General features: G+C 45.0%; 1 long non-coding RNA gene across 1 annotated transcript in view; it reads right to left on the bottom strand.

The window, feature by feature from the left end:
- Positions 1-21,176, bottom strand: part of LOC148137459 (uncharacterized) — a 75,544-nt gene extending 54,368 nt beyond the window's left edge. Inside the window, exons 1-3 of the long non-coding RNA XR_015754296.1 lie at positions 20,897-21,176; positions 9,712-9,798; positions 4,026-4,142 (exon numbers count right to left, since the gene is read on the bottom strand). This is a non-coding gene — a long non-coding RNA (uncharacterized LOC148137459). The remainder of the gene's footprint in view (positions 1-4,025; positions 4,143-9,711; positions 9,799-20,896) is intronic.
- Positions 21,177-21,471: the final 295 nt, after the last annotated feature.

Below are 21,471 nucleotides of genomic sequence, written 5' to 3'. Positions count from 1 at the left end.
TGCAACAACCACAATTATCTGCTTCTCATGAACAGTTCAGATGCTGATCCATATTTCTGCTGGCTGAATCTCACAGATTTATGGTGAAGTGTAGATTGCGCCGGACCTGGAGCTCCTGTTGGATGGGGAGGAGGGGGTGGGGGTGGGGGCGTTAAGGTGGGAAATCCTGTACCTCAGTGACCTTCTCCACTCTGTCAATGGAAGTGCCACTACCTTCTCTCTAGTACCTCACACTCAATCTCTCTTTCTACCACTCTCACTATTGCCTGCAACATCTTCCCTCACTCACTCTCACCCACCCCAAATTGCCTGACACCATGAACCCCGTATTCCTCCTGTGCTGCCGACTTACTCACTCGAAACACCTCACCACCCACACCAACAGTAACAGCTCTGCCACTCTTAATAGCAACCTCTCTCTCTTCCAGCAGGAAAACAGGGTAAGAGAGTACAGAAAGAGTCAAAGTTGATGGTGTACTGCTGATCAGCTCCTTATGATTAGAGGGTCCTGTCTTTGCTCATCGCCAACCAGGTCTGTTCTGGTATCAGAGGCTGCCCTTGACTTAGTGCGCTGGCACCCCTCAGTGAAGGCCATTCCCATTGACTTGACTGAGAGCTGCTGATGACTACATCAAGCATCCTAGCTGTATGTATGCGCTAGACAATAGCACAAGACAGCAGTAATATGAGCCTAGTGTCTGTGGCTAAGGGGTCAAAGCATAAAATGTTAAGGTAACAATGCAGGAACACTCAGGTAGGTTTTAGAGTGAGTGTGGACTCTGACAGTGAATAAAGAGCGTGAATATACAGCCAGCTCCACTCCATGAGTGAGATGTGTGTCTCTGAAGACTAAATGTCCTTGCTGCAGTGTTACAATGAGAGGTACAGTCCTGAACAACAGAAGTGTCCTGCAAGTGGATCAGAGATGTACCATGAGGGTTTCCAGAACTGGCAGATGTCAAATGCCCATGACTACGGACATGGGGCATGTGTGCCTTGTGCCCATGCAGTATGCCCTGAGATGTTGGTGCCCAATGTCGAATGTGAAGATCATTTGTAGCAAGCATTGAATTCAACCTCCCAAATACTCTAGTTCCCATGTTGGGTTTTCCCAACGGCTAGCTTGCTTGGTGATTTTGGTAAGATCGCAACAGAAAATGAATATGATGAGTTGGGCTGTTAACAGTATGTTAAACAAGCAATAATGAGCTGCAATTGGGAACTCACTGTTATCCACAGGAATCTTGCTACACTACATGAGAAAAGCTAAAGTGTGGTAATCTCAATGTCGAGTCAAACCTTGTTGAACATTGCACTCGATTCTGCCACTCCTCTCACTATAATCCACATCACACAGACCCCATTAGATTCTGTCCTGTTTTTCCCAACTGCTGCATTTTTGGACTTACCTTTTATTCCTAACTTGCAGGTACATATGATGCGTCATTAATTATCTTTGTGTGCATCATGAATAAACTCAATCTTTTTGTTAATACAAATTTAAGAAAGTCTCATTAAACTGCCTCCTTTTCAAACGTGAGTTTTGTTGGTTATAAGAGAAAGGTAGAAAGGGGAGAGATCTTTTTTTTTAAATTGACCTTGTGGTGACAATTGCAGAGGTGAACAATTAAAGAAAGGGATTCCATTCATCCTTCCTGAGCTGGGAGATTTAACAAGTTGGGGTATACCATCTGGAACCATAATTGGGGAATCTCTCCCAGCATCTGATTGTAACAGAGTACTGACCCTCCAAGTTAGCTATGAAAATGAAACATTGACACAATAGGAGATGGGGATTACCCTGCCCCTTCCCCCACTCAAATACCTTCACAATATGTACCTGCCCCCTCACCACCAAAATCTCTCCAATATATGTATCTGGGTTCCTCTCCTCAGCATCAACACTGACAGATCAGGAATTTTGTTTTTATTCACATAGGAATGCTGCAATGTCAGCATTTATTGCCATCCCTATTAGCTCAGAGGGAAGTTAAGAGTCAACCACTTAGCTATGGGTCTGGAGTCACATGTAGGCCAGACCAGGTAAGGATGGCAGCCTCCCTCCAGAAAGGAGATTGGTGAACTACATGGGTCTTTCTGACAATTGACAATGGATTCACAGTCATCATTAAACTCTTAACTCATTTTTTAAAAATTGAATTCAAATTCCACCATCTGCCAGAACCTGGGTCCCCAGAACATTACCTGGGTCTCTGGATTAACAGTCCAGCGATAATACTGCTAGGCCATCGCCTCCCCCGAACCTTGGTGAGATGTGCAAGGGAGTGTGATGCCCAAGAGAGCACGTTGCAAAACATCTGCTTTCAGGAGCTGCAGAGGGGGTGGAGAGACTGAAAGAGAAAGCAGGAAGACAGCTAATGTGACAAGTTTGCTTTGGAAACTACAGTTAAAACTTCAGACCCACGAGTCAATTCTCCGCACCAATTAAGGTCATTAATGTCAATGATAGGCCTGCGAAATGGGCAGGTCCCGTTTAGATCAATTAATGGGGATAGTGGCTGCGTCAGAATGGAACCCCAACTGTTCACTTGTGATGCATTTTTCAGCTGCTTGAGACTTTTAATTATTTTCCCGTGTTGGTCTCTCCCCCAGCCCCACCGCCTCCCCCCCACCCCCCTCTCTCCTTGCTTGAGAGATTGCTGTTGTCCAAAAGCTGAAAGGAGCAGAAGTTAAAAGAGCAACAGAGTCCAATCATTGGCCCGTACTGAAAGCCTAAGCTCCTACTCCGTTTGATCTGAGAGCAGTGAGTGCGACAGGAAATGAGAGATGAAAAGAAAGAGAGAAATCTCTTGTCTAATAAGCAGGAAGGGGAAGAAAAAAAAAGGGACAAATTTCTTCCTGACATAACTTTGGTTAATATATGAGGCATCTTTGATTGCAATGAGCAGAGACCACCACTGGACTACTGGTGGAAAACTTTCGAGGGACAACGTTGAAAGGTTTATCACACAGCACCAATCAGGCATGCTTTGCACCTAATGTTCTTGCTTATGACATTGCTGTTGACAAGTGCACTTCGCATTACAAAGGATCTAAAAATATAAACCTCAAAGACTGGATGTACAAGCGATTTCACCTTCCTCCATAGTCCGTATAAAAACCAGACTGCTAAAATAAATCTATAAAACCAGCCTTTGAAAAAAATTAGAGAACAGACCACATTGTATGTGGAATTTGTTTTAAAAATGATGGAAATATTCAGCAACGTATGAGATCTCCTGATCCGTTGTTGGAAAAGTAAGAGTTTCATTGCTTCACACGTGCAGAATTAAATTTCCTAAAGGGGAGTCACCCTCTTCCACAACACAGAGGATGCTTCTTCTGTGTTAAAGCCTCCCATAGTGATGCCAACTGTCTGAGCTAAGCTTTAAAATCATGATAATATTTAATCAAGGTCAAAAACTGGGCAAATTTCAACTGTTGCCGGTCAAGAAATAGTCTGAAGGCACTTGGGCAGAAAATAATGACAGCTTAGGGAAGGAACATAGGGCAGTCTGTGTCCATTCCTGTGGAGAGATGGTTTAAAGGCTGGACTTTTAACCTATGCCAAAGAAATAGGGTCTGGGGTACAAGCAAAGGATCAAACAGGAAGAGGGAATATCTCAATTTTGGAAAACAAAAGGAATCCACAAAAAAATTTGGGGAGTGATATGAATTGGCAAATACTGAGACGCTACACCCTCGCGATCATGTCAGCTTCTAGAGAACACAGTGCTCCCTGGTGCTTACCCACTCCCTCCATACCAGTGCAATCAGTCAGAGCCTTTTAATAAAAGGAAGTTTTTTTGTTTGTTTTGCATCTAATGGAGTGAGTCAAATGTACAAAGAGTCAGGAAGGCTAAGCCACTAATTAATAGCTCTGACCTTATCTTCAGAGTCATACTGAATACCACAAGCCGCTTTTCCGTTATAGAGATCGAGAGGGAAAACATATATTTTAGACTCATCTCACCAATGCACCTCAAATAACAGAAACCGCAGATGGAAACTAAATAAATACAGACCTTAATGTAGGTTGGCCTTTTAATCATGGAGCAAAGCTGAAACAGCTTTAAATACTGACGTCGAAATAGTTTAGAGAAATGTTTCTGTATCTCACACTCTGGAGGTTAAATATGTTCCTGTAACAAATGGGTTTCATTTGAACAGAAAGATGGACCATTGACAGCAGCAGCCACTTTGAGCTCAAACACAGTAAATATATCAATTTAGCTCGATTATAGTAAATACAATATTGTGGCACATTAATTGTATTAATTTAACAAATTAATGTTTATATAATACCATAATTACACTGCTCTAACTTTATAAATGTTACATAATATAATCTGTGAACATATAATTATACCACTGTGAAAATATTAAAAGATTGTCAAAAAGATTTAAGTAAAGCTTAATGGAGAGGAAAAAGAAACTTTTGGTGCTAAATCTGTTTGAACATCCAGCAGGAAATTTTGTCCAGCCAAAAATAGTTAAAGGATTTTCAACTCACTAAAGGAGAACAGGGCGCAGGTTGGGGACAGGTCTGTCACTGTATAACACTGGGATACAGAACTGGTGGGGATAGGTCTGTCACTGTATAACACTGGGGTACAGTACTGGTGGGGACAGGTCTGTCACAGTATAAAACTGGGGTACAGTACTGGTGGGGATTGGTCTGTCACTGTGTAACACTGGGGTGCAGTACTGGTGGGGACAGGCTTGTCACTGTATAACACTGGGATACAGTACTGGTGGGGACAGGTCTGTCATTGTATAACAGTGGGTTATAGTGCTAGTGGGGATAGGTCTGTCACTGTGTAACACTGGAGTACAGTGCTGGTGGGGACAGGTCTGTCACTGTATAACACTGGGTTACAGTACTGGTGGGGATAGGTTTGTCACTGTATAACACTGGGATACAGTGCTGGTGGGGACAGGTCTGTCATTGTATAACAGTGGGTTATAGTGCTGGTGGGGATAGGTCTGACACTATGTAACACAGGGGGACAGTACTGGTGGAGACAGGTCTGTCACTGTGTACACTTGGGGACAGTGCTGGTGGGGATAGGTCTGTCACTGTGTAACACTGGGGTACAGTATTGGGGGGGGGGTGCAGGTCTGTCACTGCGTAACACTGGGGTTCAGTGCTGGTGGGAACAGATCTGAAGCTGTGTAAAACTGGGATACAATACTGGTGGGGACAGGTCTGTCGCTATATAACGCCAGGGTGCAATACTGGTGGGCACAGGTCTGGCACTGTATAACACTGGGACGCAGTACTGGTGGGGAGAAGTCTGTTGCTGTATAACACTGGTGTACAGTACTGGTGGGGACAAGTCTGTCACTGTGTAACACTGTGGTGTACAGTACTGGTGGGGACAAGTCTGTCACTGTGTAACACTGTGGTGTACAGTACTGGTGGGGACAAGTCTGTCACTGTGTAACACTGTGGTGTACAGTACTGGTGGGGACAAGTCTGTCACTGTGTAACACTGGTGTACAGTACTGGTGGGGACAAGTCTGTCACTATGTAACACTGGGGGGCAGTACTAGTGTGGATAGAAATCCCACACAGAGCTGAATCCTACACAGAGCTCATGCCTTCTTTACAAGGCTGTTATGAATCTGGGTGAGCACTGGCATTGCGAGGCTGCCCTGTCTGCTGTAACAAAGAAGATGTTGGACTTGACTGTGATTCTGCAGTTGCACGTCCTGGTGAAAAGTCACATCCAGAGGAGGAGCATCCCCTAGCAGCCTGCTCTTGGGCTTGTGTTGTCTGAACCATCCAGGGGAGCAGCCGGCATTGCAACAAGAAAGTCCATGACCTTCTCAGAGTCAATGCTTCCTAATAATCACTCTCTTTCTGCTCCTTCACCCACCAATATTGCCTGGAACACCTCCCCTCACTCGCTCTCATTGCCCCCACACCAACATTCCATACCACTAACCCTGCTTTGCCTCCACCCAGCCTACACACTCACCCCTGGGAAACCTCATTGCCATTGCCTCAGAGGACACCCAGAGGACCTCCTGAGCTCCAGGCAACTGAGGATCTAATGCCACTCAGTGACTTCATACAAATGAACAGTGAGAGTTAGGCACAGCAGACATGGATGTGAGAGAGTGTGGCCTTCATAGCCCAGAGACTGCAGCAGTGCAGCAACACTGCTTCAAACATGTGATCCTCTGTCCACCCCCATGGCCAAGTTTGCAGCAGCCGTGTAGTGCCTCAGAATCTACCGCAGAGGCTAACCTCAGGACTGATGGCGCGGGGACATTGGGGCAGCACCTGGCCAGCACTCCAGGTACCCCCTTCCTCACAAGGCGACAGGGAGGTGCCAGGAGATACTCAGCCAGAGGAGGGAGCACACAACAACTCCACCAACCTCCACCTTGCCCCAGGACCTTAGGAAATTTAAGCCAATTTGCCTCTGGTAGGACAACCATCAGAATGTCTGGCCCATCCAGACACAAATGCTCCCATTGGTCACCCAACCAAACCTCCCAGGTCAATAGCCTCCACTGCCAAGGAGGTTCTCCCCAGCTCAGCTATAGAACCAGAACAACACAATCTCCGAGTGGTGAGGGAAAGAAAGGAAACATTCTGTAGGGGCACTCTGGTGACACAGGTGGCTGCACCCTGTATCTAAAACACGTGTTTTGATAAAATTTGATTGGTTTTGCATGAGATGTGTTTGTTTGAGTCACTGTGTAGTCCTGAATGTCACTGTGCTGGGATGATGCTGAGCTCTATGTCCATACTGGATATATCATGGATCAAGGCCTGTATTAGAAGCTTGCGGAATGAGGTTTGACAATGGGTTTGACTGGCACCAATGTCCCTCGTGAGGAAACATCCCTCTTCTTTTCGCTGTGTTGGTGTTGGTGTTGGTGGTCAGAGATTAGATTAGATTAGATTAGATTACTTACAGTGTGGAAACAGGCCCTTCGGCCCAACAAGTCCACACCGACCCGCCGAAGCGTATACCACCCAGACCCATACTCCTACACTTACCCCTTCACCTAACACTACGGACAATTTAGCATGGTCAATTCACCTAACCTGCACATTTTTGGATTGTGGGAGGAAACCGGAGCACCCGGAGGAAACCCACGCAGACACGGGGAGAATGTGCAAACTCCACACAGAGTCGCCTGAGGCGGGAATTGAACCCGGGTCTCTGGCGCTGTGAGGCAGCAGTGCTAACCACTGTGCCACCGTGTCGCCCACTTATGTGTGAAGCATGTAGGAACCAATGCGTGGGGGGACACCAGGGTCTCAGCAGCCTTCAGGTCTGTATCATGTACAGCAAGTGAGCCTGAGTGTAATGTTAAAGGGTCTCACATCAATGGGTTTTCCAGCTCTGACGCTCACAAGTTGGGACTCTCAACCTACCCACTCCCATACCAGCTGCTGCCAATTCCTTTCTCATCGCATAATCTTGATTTCCAGCGCAATGGAAGGTGACAGTCAGTGCTCCTCACCCAATGGCTTCCAGCCTTCGCCTCAATGTGTTGGTAAGGTCCTGAGAAAAGTCCAGACCCCTTTTGGCTAGCCCTCCCAGTGAACCCCAGAAAACTCATCCAAATTGGCAGCATGAGACTACACCTGCCCAGCGCTCCTCCCCACCCCCAGCCCCTGGCATCTGAGATGACCGCTGTCCCCAACTTGAAGCCAGTCACGTGACCAAACAAGCTGAGAAAACAAATGGCTCCTGACCCTGGTCTAACGCCTCCTCCATCATGACCCTGTTCCCCTCCATGCTTTACTGTACCATCACCTCCTAACAAATAGTCCACCTCAACCATCACAATTTTCATCTCTTCCTGACTATCTTCTGCCCTCCCAATCCTTAACAGTAGGTTCCTGAGTCTCCATCCAGTCCCTTCACCCCCTAACCCTTTCTCTCCTTAGTTTCTCTAGGTAGACCATGGCTTGCCCTCTTGGGTGACCTAACCTGGATGACAAGTGGCCAGACCCTGATTGTTGCCCACATGCATCCACAATCATGAATCTAGTATACTTCACCAGTTTCCTCATTTTTCCTCTCCCCACCTTACCCCAGTTCTAACCTTCCAGCTCAGCACTGTCCTCATGACTGTCCTAACTGCCAATCTCCCTTCCTACCTATTCGTTCCTCCCTCCCCTCCGACCTATCACCTCCATCCCCATCCCCATTCAGCTATTGTACTCTTTGCTACCTTCTCCCCAGCCCCCCCACCCCCCCTCCCCATTTATCTCTCCACGCTGGAGGCTTCCTGCTTCTATTCTTGATGAAGAGCTTTTGCCCGAAATGTCGATTTTCCTGCTCCTTGGATGCTGCCTGACCTGCTGTGCTTTTCCAGCACCACTCTGATCTAAACTCCACAATCATACTGACCCTACACCTCGAACTGTCACTATGGAGTCACACCCAAGATTTCAAAAGCACGAAACACCCGATTCAGAACATCGCAACGGGAAATCTGACCACGGCCAATCACCTGGACTGGTTTCAGGCACTGCCCTTAGCAGCAGTGTGTACTCTCTGTAAGATGCACGGCAGAAATTTGTCAAAGATCCTCAGGCCACACCTTCCAAAACCCCATGACCACTTCAATCTAGAAGGACAAGGGCAATCCAAGAATACCACCACCTTCAAGTTCCACTCTAAGTTTCTCACCATCCTGATTTGGAAGCATATCACGGTTCCTTCAGTGTCGGCCGCAATTCCAGCGTGTTTTCTGTGTAAACTGAGAACAGTGGTGCAACTATGAGACTGATACAGCCAGCTATATGCCCCTTTGAATGAGCACTGCTGACCAGCAAGGTAAGATGCCAGGCAGTGGGTCTGTGCCAATTGGCATAACCAGGAGAAGCAAGGCACTCTGTGAACGGGCACTAAGAGATCAGGTTCAGGGCTTAGAGTTCAATAAGTGAGGCTTAATTCTCTGTATATTGGGAACACAATTTCTTTGTGTAATACAGAGGTATATTAGTGATAGTTACAAGTCTGTCAGTGTACAGCTCTGTGGTAAAGCAATGGTTGAGAAAGAAATTTTACTGAACAACAGAATGAGTGGGTACAGATGGAGTTGATGGGTATATGCCAGTCGCAGTACTGGAGTGTACAGCTATGTTGTTGTCAGTGTGGTGGTTGAAGTATTTTGACCTAATAAATTTAGAAGTATATTATATGAAATAACACTAGGAAGCTTTTGCTGTTCTAAGTGATAGTAACCATGCAGTGAGCTTGCCAACTTCTTAAGGTTTATAAACAATTTTCACTTTATATTAAATTAATGCAATTATATAAATGTGATTGTTAGTCTAAACTATATTAATGCAACATAAAGTATATGACTGGAGCTATATTAACACAATGATAACACTGTAATGAGAATAATGTAATTAGAGAAATGTAAGTATTAATGTAACTGTACTGCTATAATTATAGCAATGTAACCAACTATAATAACACAATCATATTACTGTAACCATAATGTTAATTATGCAGTTGTGACTATACAGCATATTAACTATATTAATGAAATTGAAACAGCAAAACTAAATGCAATTATAATACCATAACTAGGTTAGGAAGGGAACTGACAATATTCAACCGAGCACATAGTGTCAGGACCGTGATGGTTCAAATACCAGGGCACACAAGTTAAAAATGAGCAAGTTAAAGGAGTAAGAAGGAGAGGTCAGCTGGAACTGCCTACCCAATGGCTGCGGGAAGTGTGGAATCAGTCACATGGCCATCGAAGCCAAGAGAACAAATGGCTTCAAAGGGGCAATCAGACACTCTTCTGGAGAGAGAAGGGATTAACTAATATTGCAAAAATAGAGCTAAGATCAAAGAGAAACAGAACAGTAGCATTGGGCTGAATGGCCTTTCTCATTCACGTATTCTAACAGAACTTCATTGATATGATACATTAGCATTTTATAGAGATGTAACTAACAGCATTCATATTATTTTAAGAACACAATAAGATGATATGAAATAAAGAAGAACTATTTATAATATAATATGATTTATAGAATTTTGTCTCCATATTATGGTACATATATTGAATCAGTTACTGTACATAGCTCTAGTATTCAATATATTCTGCAGCTTGGCTAATAAGCCCAATTATTTATAACACATCAGCATTAATGTAACATGACTGAAACTATCTGAATATAAGTAATTATTACTCTGTATTACTCTATGTAAATATGACGATATTGCCATTTTTATGTAATATATTCTATTACAGGAACTTAATAATTGTATAAATGCAAATGTACCACTTTATGTAAACATATCTGAACTACCAGTGCTCGTGACTGAATACATTATCGTAATAATCTTATAAATGCATTTACAATATTAGTCTTTGGTGTTAGTAGAGTGTATAAAATTATAGTTATTGCTATCAATTAATGAGACCACAATAAATTAAATATTTTTGCAACAATGTTATGACTTTAACACATATAAAGATATTATTGTAACTTAATTTATATTAACATGAGTATAATATGAATCAAAAGCATAACTGAGCATATAAATGAATAAATATGGTCCTAACCCACCTAACTTAAATAACTAAATTGTGCATTTACAGCAAGAAGGATTTTGGACAGGCTTGCATATAAGAAAACTCTGTGTTTCAATTAAAATGGCCAACTCAATGTAGAAAAATTTGCATTTAGTATTCAAGATATTTTGCTGTCTGTTGCCCTTTTTATTGATAGTTGAAATGTTGTAATATTGTTTCCTTTGTAAGAGGTTCCAGTGGGGAAGTTGGTAGCTCTGCTGTGGGACTTGCTGCTGTCACCTCCATGCTATTACCAGCAGGAGCCTGTCCTATTGAGATCTGTTTGGTTGAGCATTACAGAACACTGTTTTTCAGTCAGTTGCTATGGAACAAGAAGAGTAGGTGTCACCTTCACCGGGACTGCGATCATTTTGAATCAAACAGGTGCCCACACCAGATCTTGCTCTGGCTGAGACTGGAACACATTTGCTTGGGCTGGGTAGAGTGAGAGAGAGTAACCGTGTGGGACAAAGAGGCCTACGATTCAGTTACCTTCGTCTGTGACAATGGGGGCAAGGGGTTGGTGAGGTTCAAAAGCAAAGAGAAAGGAACCTAAACAATAATTTAAAAATTGAAACTACAAATGCAAAGGAAAATGAAAGTGACGTGTTTGCCTGTGAGGATTTTGATTTATTAAATGCTGAGCGAGAAACAGGCTCTTGACAGAAACACAAAAAATGAGCGGACACATCGCTGTGTCGTGTTTTATACTAAAGAACCAAAGCAAATTAAACATTTTCGCCTGGCCTCCTAGCCTGGAATGCAAATCCAGGGACTGCCACGGAGCTGATCTTGACAAGGTAGCAGCAAATTCACCAGCTTCCCAACTCGAACCTTTCAAAAAGGAAAAGACATCACAAATTTTCAACTACCAGGAAACAGGGCATTATATCAAGTTGTGGAGACAGTGCAATATCTTGAATGTTGGTCCATGTCTTATATAAATTGTTGCACATTGGGTTGCCTGTTTTAGTTGCAACATAAAGTTTTTTTTTAAGTGCAAGCCTGCTCCAAATCCTTACAGCAAAAAATGCACAATTTGGTTTATTAACTTCAGTTGGTTAAAACCGTATTTATTTATTTATAAGCTCATTTGCGCCTTTTGATTCATTTTACACTCATAATGTTTATTAAGTTATTAAGCAGATAAATGGCTATTTGTAAAATAAGTTAAGTCAAGGTTATAGCTAAAGACGTTATTACTACCAGGGAATCACTTTGTACTAATCGCAAACGTCATTTTTGGCTAATTTTGGAGTTAAAGTAAAGTCACCACAGTTCTACTTTCTCATTAGACAGAAAGGTGACTTAACCTGAGGGCCATCACATCCCAGTGAATTTGAGTCTTTCATGGTAACTGTCAGTCAGTAAAGGAGCTGAACTTACACTGTTGGTATCATGCTGTATTACAAGTTAGAGACAAAAAAAACTGCAGCCGCTGGAATCCAAAGTAGGCTGGAAGGACACAGCACGCATCAGGAGGTGGGGAAGTCAATGTTTTGGGTGTAACTGTTCTAAAGACCCATGGCCCTGCAGCTTACAGCACTTAAGGGGCAGATCCAGGTACATTTTCAAAGAGTTTAAGGTCTCTGTCTCCACCACAAGCTCAGGCAATGGATTCCAGACACCTACCACCCTCAGCATAAAAACGACTTTTCTCATGGCCCCTCTAATCTTTCTGCCACATAGTTTGTAACCATGGCCCCTAGTTTTTGAACTGTTCTGCTAAGGGAAACTGGCTCATCCTGACTAACTCTCACACTTTTGTTTAACTCAATCATGTCACCCCTCACCCTTCTCTGTTCCATGGAAAACAGTGCCAACCCCTTCAATCTCTCCTCGTAGCGACAATTCTCCAACCCTGGCAAACTTTGATGATAATCGCAATGACAAATTCCTTCCAAATGGTGAGATTATACTGCAAGGGACTTCACAGCAACATCAGCAAAAGAAAGTTTGACATCAATTCCCTTCAGGAGATTTTAGGACAAGTGACCAAAAGGTAGGCAGTAATGTTGGGTTTTAAGGAAGGTGGAGATAGATGGTCTTGCACAGGAAGGTGCAGAGCTTAGGACCTTTATAGATGAAGGCACAGCTGCCAACCGTAGAGCTATAATAAAATGGCAGGACGTGCAAGAGGCCAGAATTATAGAGTGGTTCTGGGGCTTGAGGAGGTTATAGCGATAAGGGAGGATGAAGCCCTCGGAGATTTAGAAACATCTAAAATAGGAACGGAAGTTAGCCATTCAGCCCTTCCAGCCTGTTCTGCTATTCGCTATGATCATAACTGATCATCCAATTTAGTTCCCAGTTCCCACTTGCTCCCCATACACTTTGATCCCTTTACCCCGAAGAACTATATCTCCCTCCTCCTTGAAAAGATTTAATGGTTTGGCCTCGACTCCTTCGCCACCGTGCTGCCCACCACCGTCCTGGTGGGCAGCACGGTGGCACAGTGGTTAGCACTGCTGCCTCACAGCGCCAGAGACCCGGGTTCAATCCCCGACTCAGGCGACTGACTGTGTGGAGTTTGCACATTCTCCCCGTGTCTGCGTGGGTTTCCTCCGGGTGCTCCGGTTTCTTCCACAGTCCAAAGATGTGCAGGTCAGGTGAATTGGCCATGCTAAATTGCCCATAGTGTTAGGTAAAAAGGGGTACATGTAGGGGTATGGGTGGGTTGCGCTTCGGCGGGTCGGTGTGGACTTGTTGGGCCGAAGGGCCTGTTTCCACACTGTAATCTAATCTAATCTAATCTAATCTAATCTAATCTAATCCTTTCTGTGGCAGAGAATTCCACAGGCTCTCCACTCTCTGGTTGAAGACACTTCTCCTTTGAAAACAAGGGCGAGAATGCGAGAGTTGGCTGGAAGGCAATGCAGGTCAACAAGTATATTGGGAGAGAAATCCATTCCCCACCAATCTTCGCATCCAACGCATTATAAATTAGTTGTCTATCCAAATGAGTTAACTGACCGCGCAGACTTTGGAGTAGCGTGCGGTGACTCTTCATTGGTTGGACTTCACCATGGCAAGCATAAATAAGAGGAGAGGAACAATTTGTATTTGACAGACTGTGAGGGCACCGTGCCTTTCTGAGAGATTTGTTCTGTGCTGTTTCTCTTGCAGAGAGGTGTTGCCACAGCAGTACTAGAATGTCTGCTTCAAAAACAGTGAGTGAACGGCTTTGAGCTCCCTGAAATTAGACAAAAGAAGCCGGAGTGGGTAAAGTCAGTCTCACACAGACTCAGGATTTTAGTTTTGCTTTCATTTGGGGTTTGGAGTTGGGTGTTGAAGCTGAGAGATATATCTATCTCTCTCGGCTGCAGCAAAAGACTTGAGTTTTCTCTCTCTTTGCTTCTTTCAATGCTCCTTTCTCCTGGACCGGAGCAGAGATAGCAATGAGGGAAACCTGTTTCACCTTTACCAAGGGTGTGTGCATGGGATGGTGCTATATTGGAAAGGTTGATGATTAGTAGTTAAATAAAATATTAATTTGTTATGTATTTAGAACAAAGGGTCTAATATTTGCCATTAAATAAAAAGTTAGGGTTTAGGCTATCTCCTTGATATATTTATTTGGGGTTTGGTCTGGTCCTTAACACCAATGAAGCTGAACCCCTGAGCAGGTTAATACACACTGATCTGCATTGTTTAATGAAATAGTGATGTGAAATAGTAAGTGCTTCAGGCCAGCACCAAATGAAATAGCTTCGAGAAGTCAGCAGTATGGATAGGACCCATTCCTCCCCATAGAAAAGGCGGTGGACAATATTCATATCCATTGTGCTATTCATATTAAAATGAGCAGTGCCATTGAATACCCATAACCTCAACATAAATACTGAGCTTTAATTATAAATGTGATTATGCTAGCATATGATTTTTATAATTGCATAATGAATTACAAAGGTATGACTGAAACTTCATATTAACTGGCACACATAACTCTTGAGTGGAGCTTAACCATCACTGATTACCTAGCAACCTGAATGCTCTTGCACAGATAACACACAATCTATCTGGTTAATGATCATATGGGTGTGACCATAAGCAGCAACTTAAAGGGACAGCACACTTATATATACAGTCGGTTCTACCATAATGTGTGTTTCCTCAACAAGATTCGGCTTTAATGCGATTGAAGAACTTAGACTGTTATTTGTAGAATGCGAACTTTCCTTGCCTGTATTGGCTTTTGCGTGATTTTCTTATAACACAAGATTGTACAAGAGCTGAACTATTGCATTATATCAGGCTTCCACAGGGGACCCTAGAAACACCCAACTGAGGTGTTATCTCCTCAACTGAGGATTCCCCACCACCCTGGTCAACAGGTCTCACTGCCAGGTCCAACTCATTTTCCGTGGTTTAGCCCTCGTCTCTTCTCTTTCTTCTCACAGTAACAATTCCCCTCTTCCTCACCTACCACCTCTAGACTCTGCATCCAAAGCATCATAACCTGCCACTTTCGCCACCTTCATTGGGATGTCATCACCAGACACATATTCCCATCCCCTCCATTGTCAGCACTGTTCACTCCAGGATACCCTGGTCCACTCCTCCTTCACGCCCATCGTGCCCCCTCTACCCCCCACAGCCCCATGGCACCTTCCCCTGCAAGTACAGAAGGTGCAGCATTTGGCTGTTTACCTCCTCCCTCCTCACTATCCAAGGTTCCAGACACACAGCCGGGTGAAGCAGCACTTGCCCTTCACTCAATGTATTCGTTGTTCTCAATGTGGTCTCCTCAACACTGGGGAAACAAAGCGCAGACTGGGCGACTGCTTTGCAGAACACCTACACACTGTCTGTAAATTAACTCTGAGCTTCCAGTTACCGGCCTGATTAACACACCACCGTGTGCTCATGCTAACATCGCTGTCTCAGATCTGCTGCAGTGCTCCAGCGAAGCTCAACACAAACTGGAAGAGTAACATCTCATTATCTGCTTCGGGACCTCAGAACCTTCAGGACTCAGTATCGAGGATAACAGTTTTACAGCATGACCCTCAGCTCCTTCCAGACCATTATCCACACCCACACTCTGCGTCCTATCTTGAAATGGTTTGTTTCCAGCACTGCCAATCCATTTTCATCTACTCATAGCCCCATCATCACCGATCTGTATTGAGGTGGATAGAAGGCTGGTTGGCGGAGAGGAAGCAAAGAGTAGGAATTAGATTAGATTCCCTACAGTGTAAGAACAGGCCCTTCAGCCCAACAAGTTCACAACGACCCTCCGAAGAGCAACCCACCCAGACCCATTTACCCCTGACTAACGTACCTAACACTATGGGCAACTTAGCATGGAGAAAGTGAGGTCTGCAGATGCTGGAGATCAGAGCTGGAAATGTCTTGCTGGAAAGGCGCAGCAGGTCAGGCAGCATCCAGGGAACAGGAGAATCGACGTTTCGGGCATAAGCCCTTCTTCAGGATTGAGGAAAGTTTGTCCAGCAGGCTAAGATAAAAGGTAGGGAGGAGGGACTTGGGGGAGGGGCGTCGGAAATGTGATAGGTGGAAAGAGGTCAAGGTGAAGGTGATAGGTCAGACTGGGGTGGGGGCGGAGAGGTCGGGAAGAAGATTGCAGGTTAGGAAGGCGGTGCTGAATTTGATGGATTTGACTGAGACAGGGTGGGGGGAGGGGAAATGAGGAAACTGGTGAAATCCGAGTTCATCCCTTGTGGTTGGAGGGTTCCTAGCCGGAAGATGAGGCGTTCTTCCTCCAACCGTCGTTTTGTTGTGGTCTGACGATGGAGGAGTCCAAAGACCTGCATATCCTTGGTGGAGTGGGAGGGGGAATTGAAATGTTGAGCTACAGGGTGATTGGGTTGGTTGGTCTGGGTGTCCCAGAGGTGTTCTCTGAAACGCTCCGCAAGTAGCCGGCCTGTCTCCCCAATATAGAGGAGGCCACATCGGGTGCAGAGGATGCAATAGATGATATGTGTGGAGATGCAGGTGAATCTGTGGCGGATATGGAAGTTTCCTTTGGGGCCTTGGAGGGAGGTGAGGGGGGAGGTGTGGGCGCAAGTCTTGCACCTCCTGCGGTTGCAGGGGAAGGTGCCGGGAGTGGAGGTTGGGTTGGTGGGGGGTGTGGATCTGACGAGGGAGTCACGGAGGGAGTGGTCTTTATGGAATGCTGATAGGGGAGGGGAGGGAAATATATCCTTGGTGGTGGGGTCCGTTTGGAGGTAGCGGAAATGACGGCGGATGATGCGCTGTACATGGAGATTGGTGGGGTGGTAGGTGAGGACCAGTGGGGTTCTGTCCTGGTGGCGGTTGGAGGGGCGGGGTTCAAGGGCGGAGGAGCGGGAAGTGGAAGAGATGCGGTGGAGGGCATCGTCGACCACGTCGGGGGGGAAGTTGCGGTAACTCCCAATTCCTTCGACTCCGCCGCATCTGCTCCCAGGAGGACCAGTTCCAAAAACGCACAACCCAGATGGCCTCCTTCTTCAAGGACCGCAATTTCAGAGGGTGGTAGTAGATGGAAAGTATTCAACCTGGAGCTTGGTGACCAGTGGTATTCCGCAGGGATTCCACAATGGTTCTGCTCTTCGTGATTTTTATGAATGACTTGGATGAGGAAATGGAAGGTGAGTTAGTAAGTTTACCGATGACAAGAAGGTTGGTGGAGTGGTGGATAGTGTGGAGGGCTGCTGTAGGTTACAACAGGACATTAACAGGATGCAGAGCTGGGCTGAGCAGTGGCAGATGGAGTTCAACCTGGAAAAGTGTGAAATGATTCATTTTGGAAGGTCGAATTTGAACAGGGTTAAAGGTAGGATCTTTGGCAGTGTGGAGGAACAGAGGGATCTTGGGGTCCACGTGCATAGATCCCTTAAAGTTGCCACCCAAGTTGATAGAGTTGTTACAAAGGTGCATGGTGTTGGCTTTCATTAGCAGGAAATTGGGTTTAAAAGCCACGAAGCTATGCTGCAGCTCTACAGACTCCTGTCGAGAGTGTGGTGCTGGAAAAGCACAGCAGACCAGGCAGCATCCGAGGAGCAGGAGAATCTACGTTTCGGGCATAAGCCCTTCATCAGGAATGAGGCTGGTGAGCCGGGGGCTGAGAGATAAACGAGAGGGTGTGTGGGGCTGGGGGGAAGTGAACTGAGAATGCGATAGGTAGATGAAGGTGGGGGAGTTGGTGATAGGTCAGAGAAGAGGGTAGAGTGGATAGATGGGAAGAAAGATGGACAGGTAGGACAGGTCATGAGGGCAGTACCGAGTTGGAATGTTGGATCTGGGATAAGGTGGGGGAGTGGAAATGAGGAAACATCCTCTACAGTCAGTTCTGCCCCAACTCAGAACTGCAAAGGACCCCTGCTGTTTTACGTTCTCAGTTTCCTCATTTCCCTTCAGCCCCACCTTATCCCAGATCCAACCCTCCAATTCGGCACCCCCCCCCCCGACCTGTTCCTTCCCATCTATCCACTTCACCCTCCTCTCCGACCTATCACCATTGCCCCTACCTTCATCCACCTATCACAATCTCAGCTACCTTCCCCCCAGCCCCACCCCCTCCATTATCCCTTGGGCAACAAGCCTCATTCCTGATGAAGGGCTTATGCTCGAAATGTCGATTCTCTGGCTCCGTGGACGCTGCCTGACCTGCTGTGCTTTTACAGCACCACACTCTCAACTCTGATCTCTAGCATCTCAAGTCCTCACATTCTCCTCGATAGACCCCTGGTTAGACCACACTTGGAATATTGTGTTCAGTTCTGGTTGCCTCATTATAGGAAAGATGCGGAAGCTTTAGAGAGGGCGCAGAGGAGATTTACCAGGAAATTGCCCGGACTGGAGGGCATGTCTTATGAAGAAAGGTTGAGGGAGATCAGGCTTTTCTCATTGGAGCGAAGAAGGGTGAGAGGTGACTGGATGGAGGTGTACAAGATGATGAGAGGCATAGATCGTGTAGATAGCCAGAGACATTTTCCAATGGCAGAAATAGCTATCACAAGGTGATTGGAGGAAGGTTTAGGGGAGATGTCAGAGGCAGGTTCTTTACACAGAATGGCGGGCCCATGGAATGCTCTGCCAGCAGTGGTAGTAGAGTCAGATACATTAGGGACGTTTAAGTGACTCTTGGATTAGCGCATGGAAGATAGTACAATGAAGGGTCTTGTAGGTTAGTTTGATCTTAGGATAAAAGGTTGGCAGGACATCAAGGGCCGAAGCCTCAGTACTGTGTTGTACTGTTTTATGTTCTATGTTCACAGTTTGAGGGCTTGGGATGGACCATTCAGGACAGAGATGAGGAGACGAAAGAGTGGTGGGCCTGTGGGTTTCATTACCACAGGAAATAGTTGATACCAAAACATTGAATGTATTCAAGAGGCAGCTAGATATAGCACTTGAGGCGAATGGGATCAAAGGTTATGGGGAGAAAGCAGGGTTAGGCGATTGAGTTGGATGATCAGCCATAATCGTGATGAATGGCGGAGCAGGCTCGAAGGGCCGAATGGCCTCCTCTTGCTCCTATCTTCTATGTTTCTATCTAGTTTCTCTTCTCCGGCTTCCTCCCACGGTACAAAGTTTAGGTGGATTGGCTATGCTAAATTACCCATAGTGTCCAGGGATGTGCTGGTGGATTGGGTAATGCAGGGTTACAGAGAAACGGTAAGGAGGTGAATCTGGATGGAATACTCTTCCGAGGGTGGGTGTGGAGTCAATGGGCTTAATGACCTGCCTCCACACTATAGGGATTCCATAAGCACATCAGCGCATTAATGTGACAGTAACTGTTAAAGTAATACTACAGTTGTATTCTAACTGTCAATGTAAATATAATTATAGCATCATGGATTTTTTGAACATTTGAGAAACCTTTGATTTTGATTGACATCAGCTTTTCATTCAGGTTAGAAGTTACAAATCTACCTCTGAATGTTTGGATGGAATCTGCATCCCTCGAGCAGGTGGGGCGAAATTAATATTTGCAGAGTGGATTATCAATGTACAAACATATGAACAAACGTAATATAAGGTTTGGCGAGATGGCAATGTTTGCATAATGAGTTTTCAGTCCAGGATATGATGGGAAATAACAGGTTTTGACGTACATGTATTCGTAATATGTAAACCATCCAGCAAATCAAATTGCAAACCATCACAAATGACTGGCTCTTCACAGTTAGCCTCACACAATGAGGAATTCAGACCTGACCTCCCCATGAGTTTCAAACAAATTGCTGCATTTGAGCTGTCAAAACAAATTAAACTCACAAGAAACTAGATGCACTATTTCGTGATGGAAGGACACTTTTAATGACAAACTCAACAAGTTCTATACTACCCACTGGAAAATGGGGTGAGAACAGAAGATCCATTTTCAAGTTCTACCCGAGCCATCCATAGATCATAGAATCCCTACAGTGTGGAAACAGGCCATTTGGCCCAACAAGTCCACACCAACTTTCCGAAGAGTATCTCACCCAGACCCATTCCCCTACCCTAATTACTCCCGCTTCCCATGACTAACGCACCTAACCTACACATCCCTGAACACTATGGGCAATTTGGCCTGGCTAATTCACCTAACCTGCACATCTGTGGACTATGGGAAGAAACCAGAGCATCCGAAGGCAAACCCACACAGACAAGGGGCGAATGTGCAAAATCCACACAGACAGTCGTCCGAGGCTGGAATCGAACCCACTTCCCTGTTGCTGTGAGACGGCAGTGCTAACCACTGAGCCACTGTGTCATCATAAATGTATCAGACTCTGTCTTGATTAAATATATCTAGGGTGAGAAGCTAGTATATTCAGGTAGCTGATGAAGGTGCAGCGCTCCAATATTAGTGCCTCCAAATAAACCTGTTGCACTATAACCTGGTGTTTTGTGATTTTTAGCTATGATCACACAATACACAGAGAATATGGTCTGTATGTCAGTAATGGACAGGAAGAGTCAAAATAATGATTCTCAAAGAGACTGTTCCAGAACCTGCCAGATGAGAAAGAACTGCCCCTGAAAGAACATTTCGATGTTGTTTCAGACACCCCTCTCCCCCATTGAGGTTTTATCACGGCCAACGTGTACTCTTAAATGGAGCTAACATTAAAAGGTTAAACACTGTAAACTTCCAACATATTACACATTCCTTTTTCTGTTTATGCGACTGTAAAATAATTATCTCCTGAATATTTTGCATTCGCTGCACACATCCTTTCATCTATTTGTCTCTTGTTTCCAAGATGATCTTTTTCCACTTGTTTTCATGAATATATAAGTGTTCTTTCTACAATGGCTCCGTGACCGACAAAGGCTAGGAAACTTTTGGTTTAAAGCGCAGTTTAATGACATTAGCCGTTACCTCTATGTTGAGGAGAGCAAATAATAATCACTCTCACGAACACGTCCATTCAGGGCACAAACATGACTCCAAACTTCCAGCTGCTTGTCATTTTATTTCTCTGTCCCTCTTTCACATCGAGCTGTTTGCTTTCAGCCTTCTACACTGTTCTCGAAACATCTCATTTGACACTCTTTAAAAAATTATTCGCCAATGGAATGTGGGTATTGTTGGCTAGGTTGGCACTTATTACCCTTCAAAGGTCAACCACCTAGCCACTGGCAATGGAGTCACGTGTAGGCTAAACAAAGTAAGGTTGCAGATTTCTTTCCCTGAAGGACACTAGTGTATCAAATAACATTGGAGCTTCTTAACGGCAGACTTTGTTGAATTCAAACTTTCACCAGAACGGACTTGAGAGGCTGAGTGGCCAGTTCCTAAAGTTGCGTCTTTGTATGAATTGTCTATGGTGATGACTGCTCCCTGGCTGTACATCTGGGCAATGCTGAAGTACCTCCAGTATTTTCTTTCTAATACATTTTCCCAAAGTCCGTCATCTGTAATGATGAAATGTTCAAAGAAAGCCTTTTCAGCCA

Source organism: Chiloscyllium plagiosum, unplaced genomic scaffold, assembly GCF_037043375.1.
Source record: "Chiloscyllium plagiosum isolate Xiang-an unplaced genomic scaffold, Cpla_swu_hap1 HiC_scaffold_43, whole genome shotgun sequence".
NCBI lineage: Eukaryota > Metazoa > Chordata > Chondrichthyes > Orectolobiformes > Hemiscylliidae > Chiloscyllium > Chiloscyllium plagiosum.
Note: the sequence above shows the minus strand (reverse complement) of the source record. Positions and strands in the feature narration are given on the sequence as shown.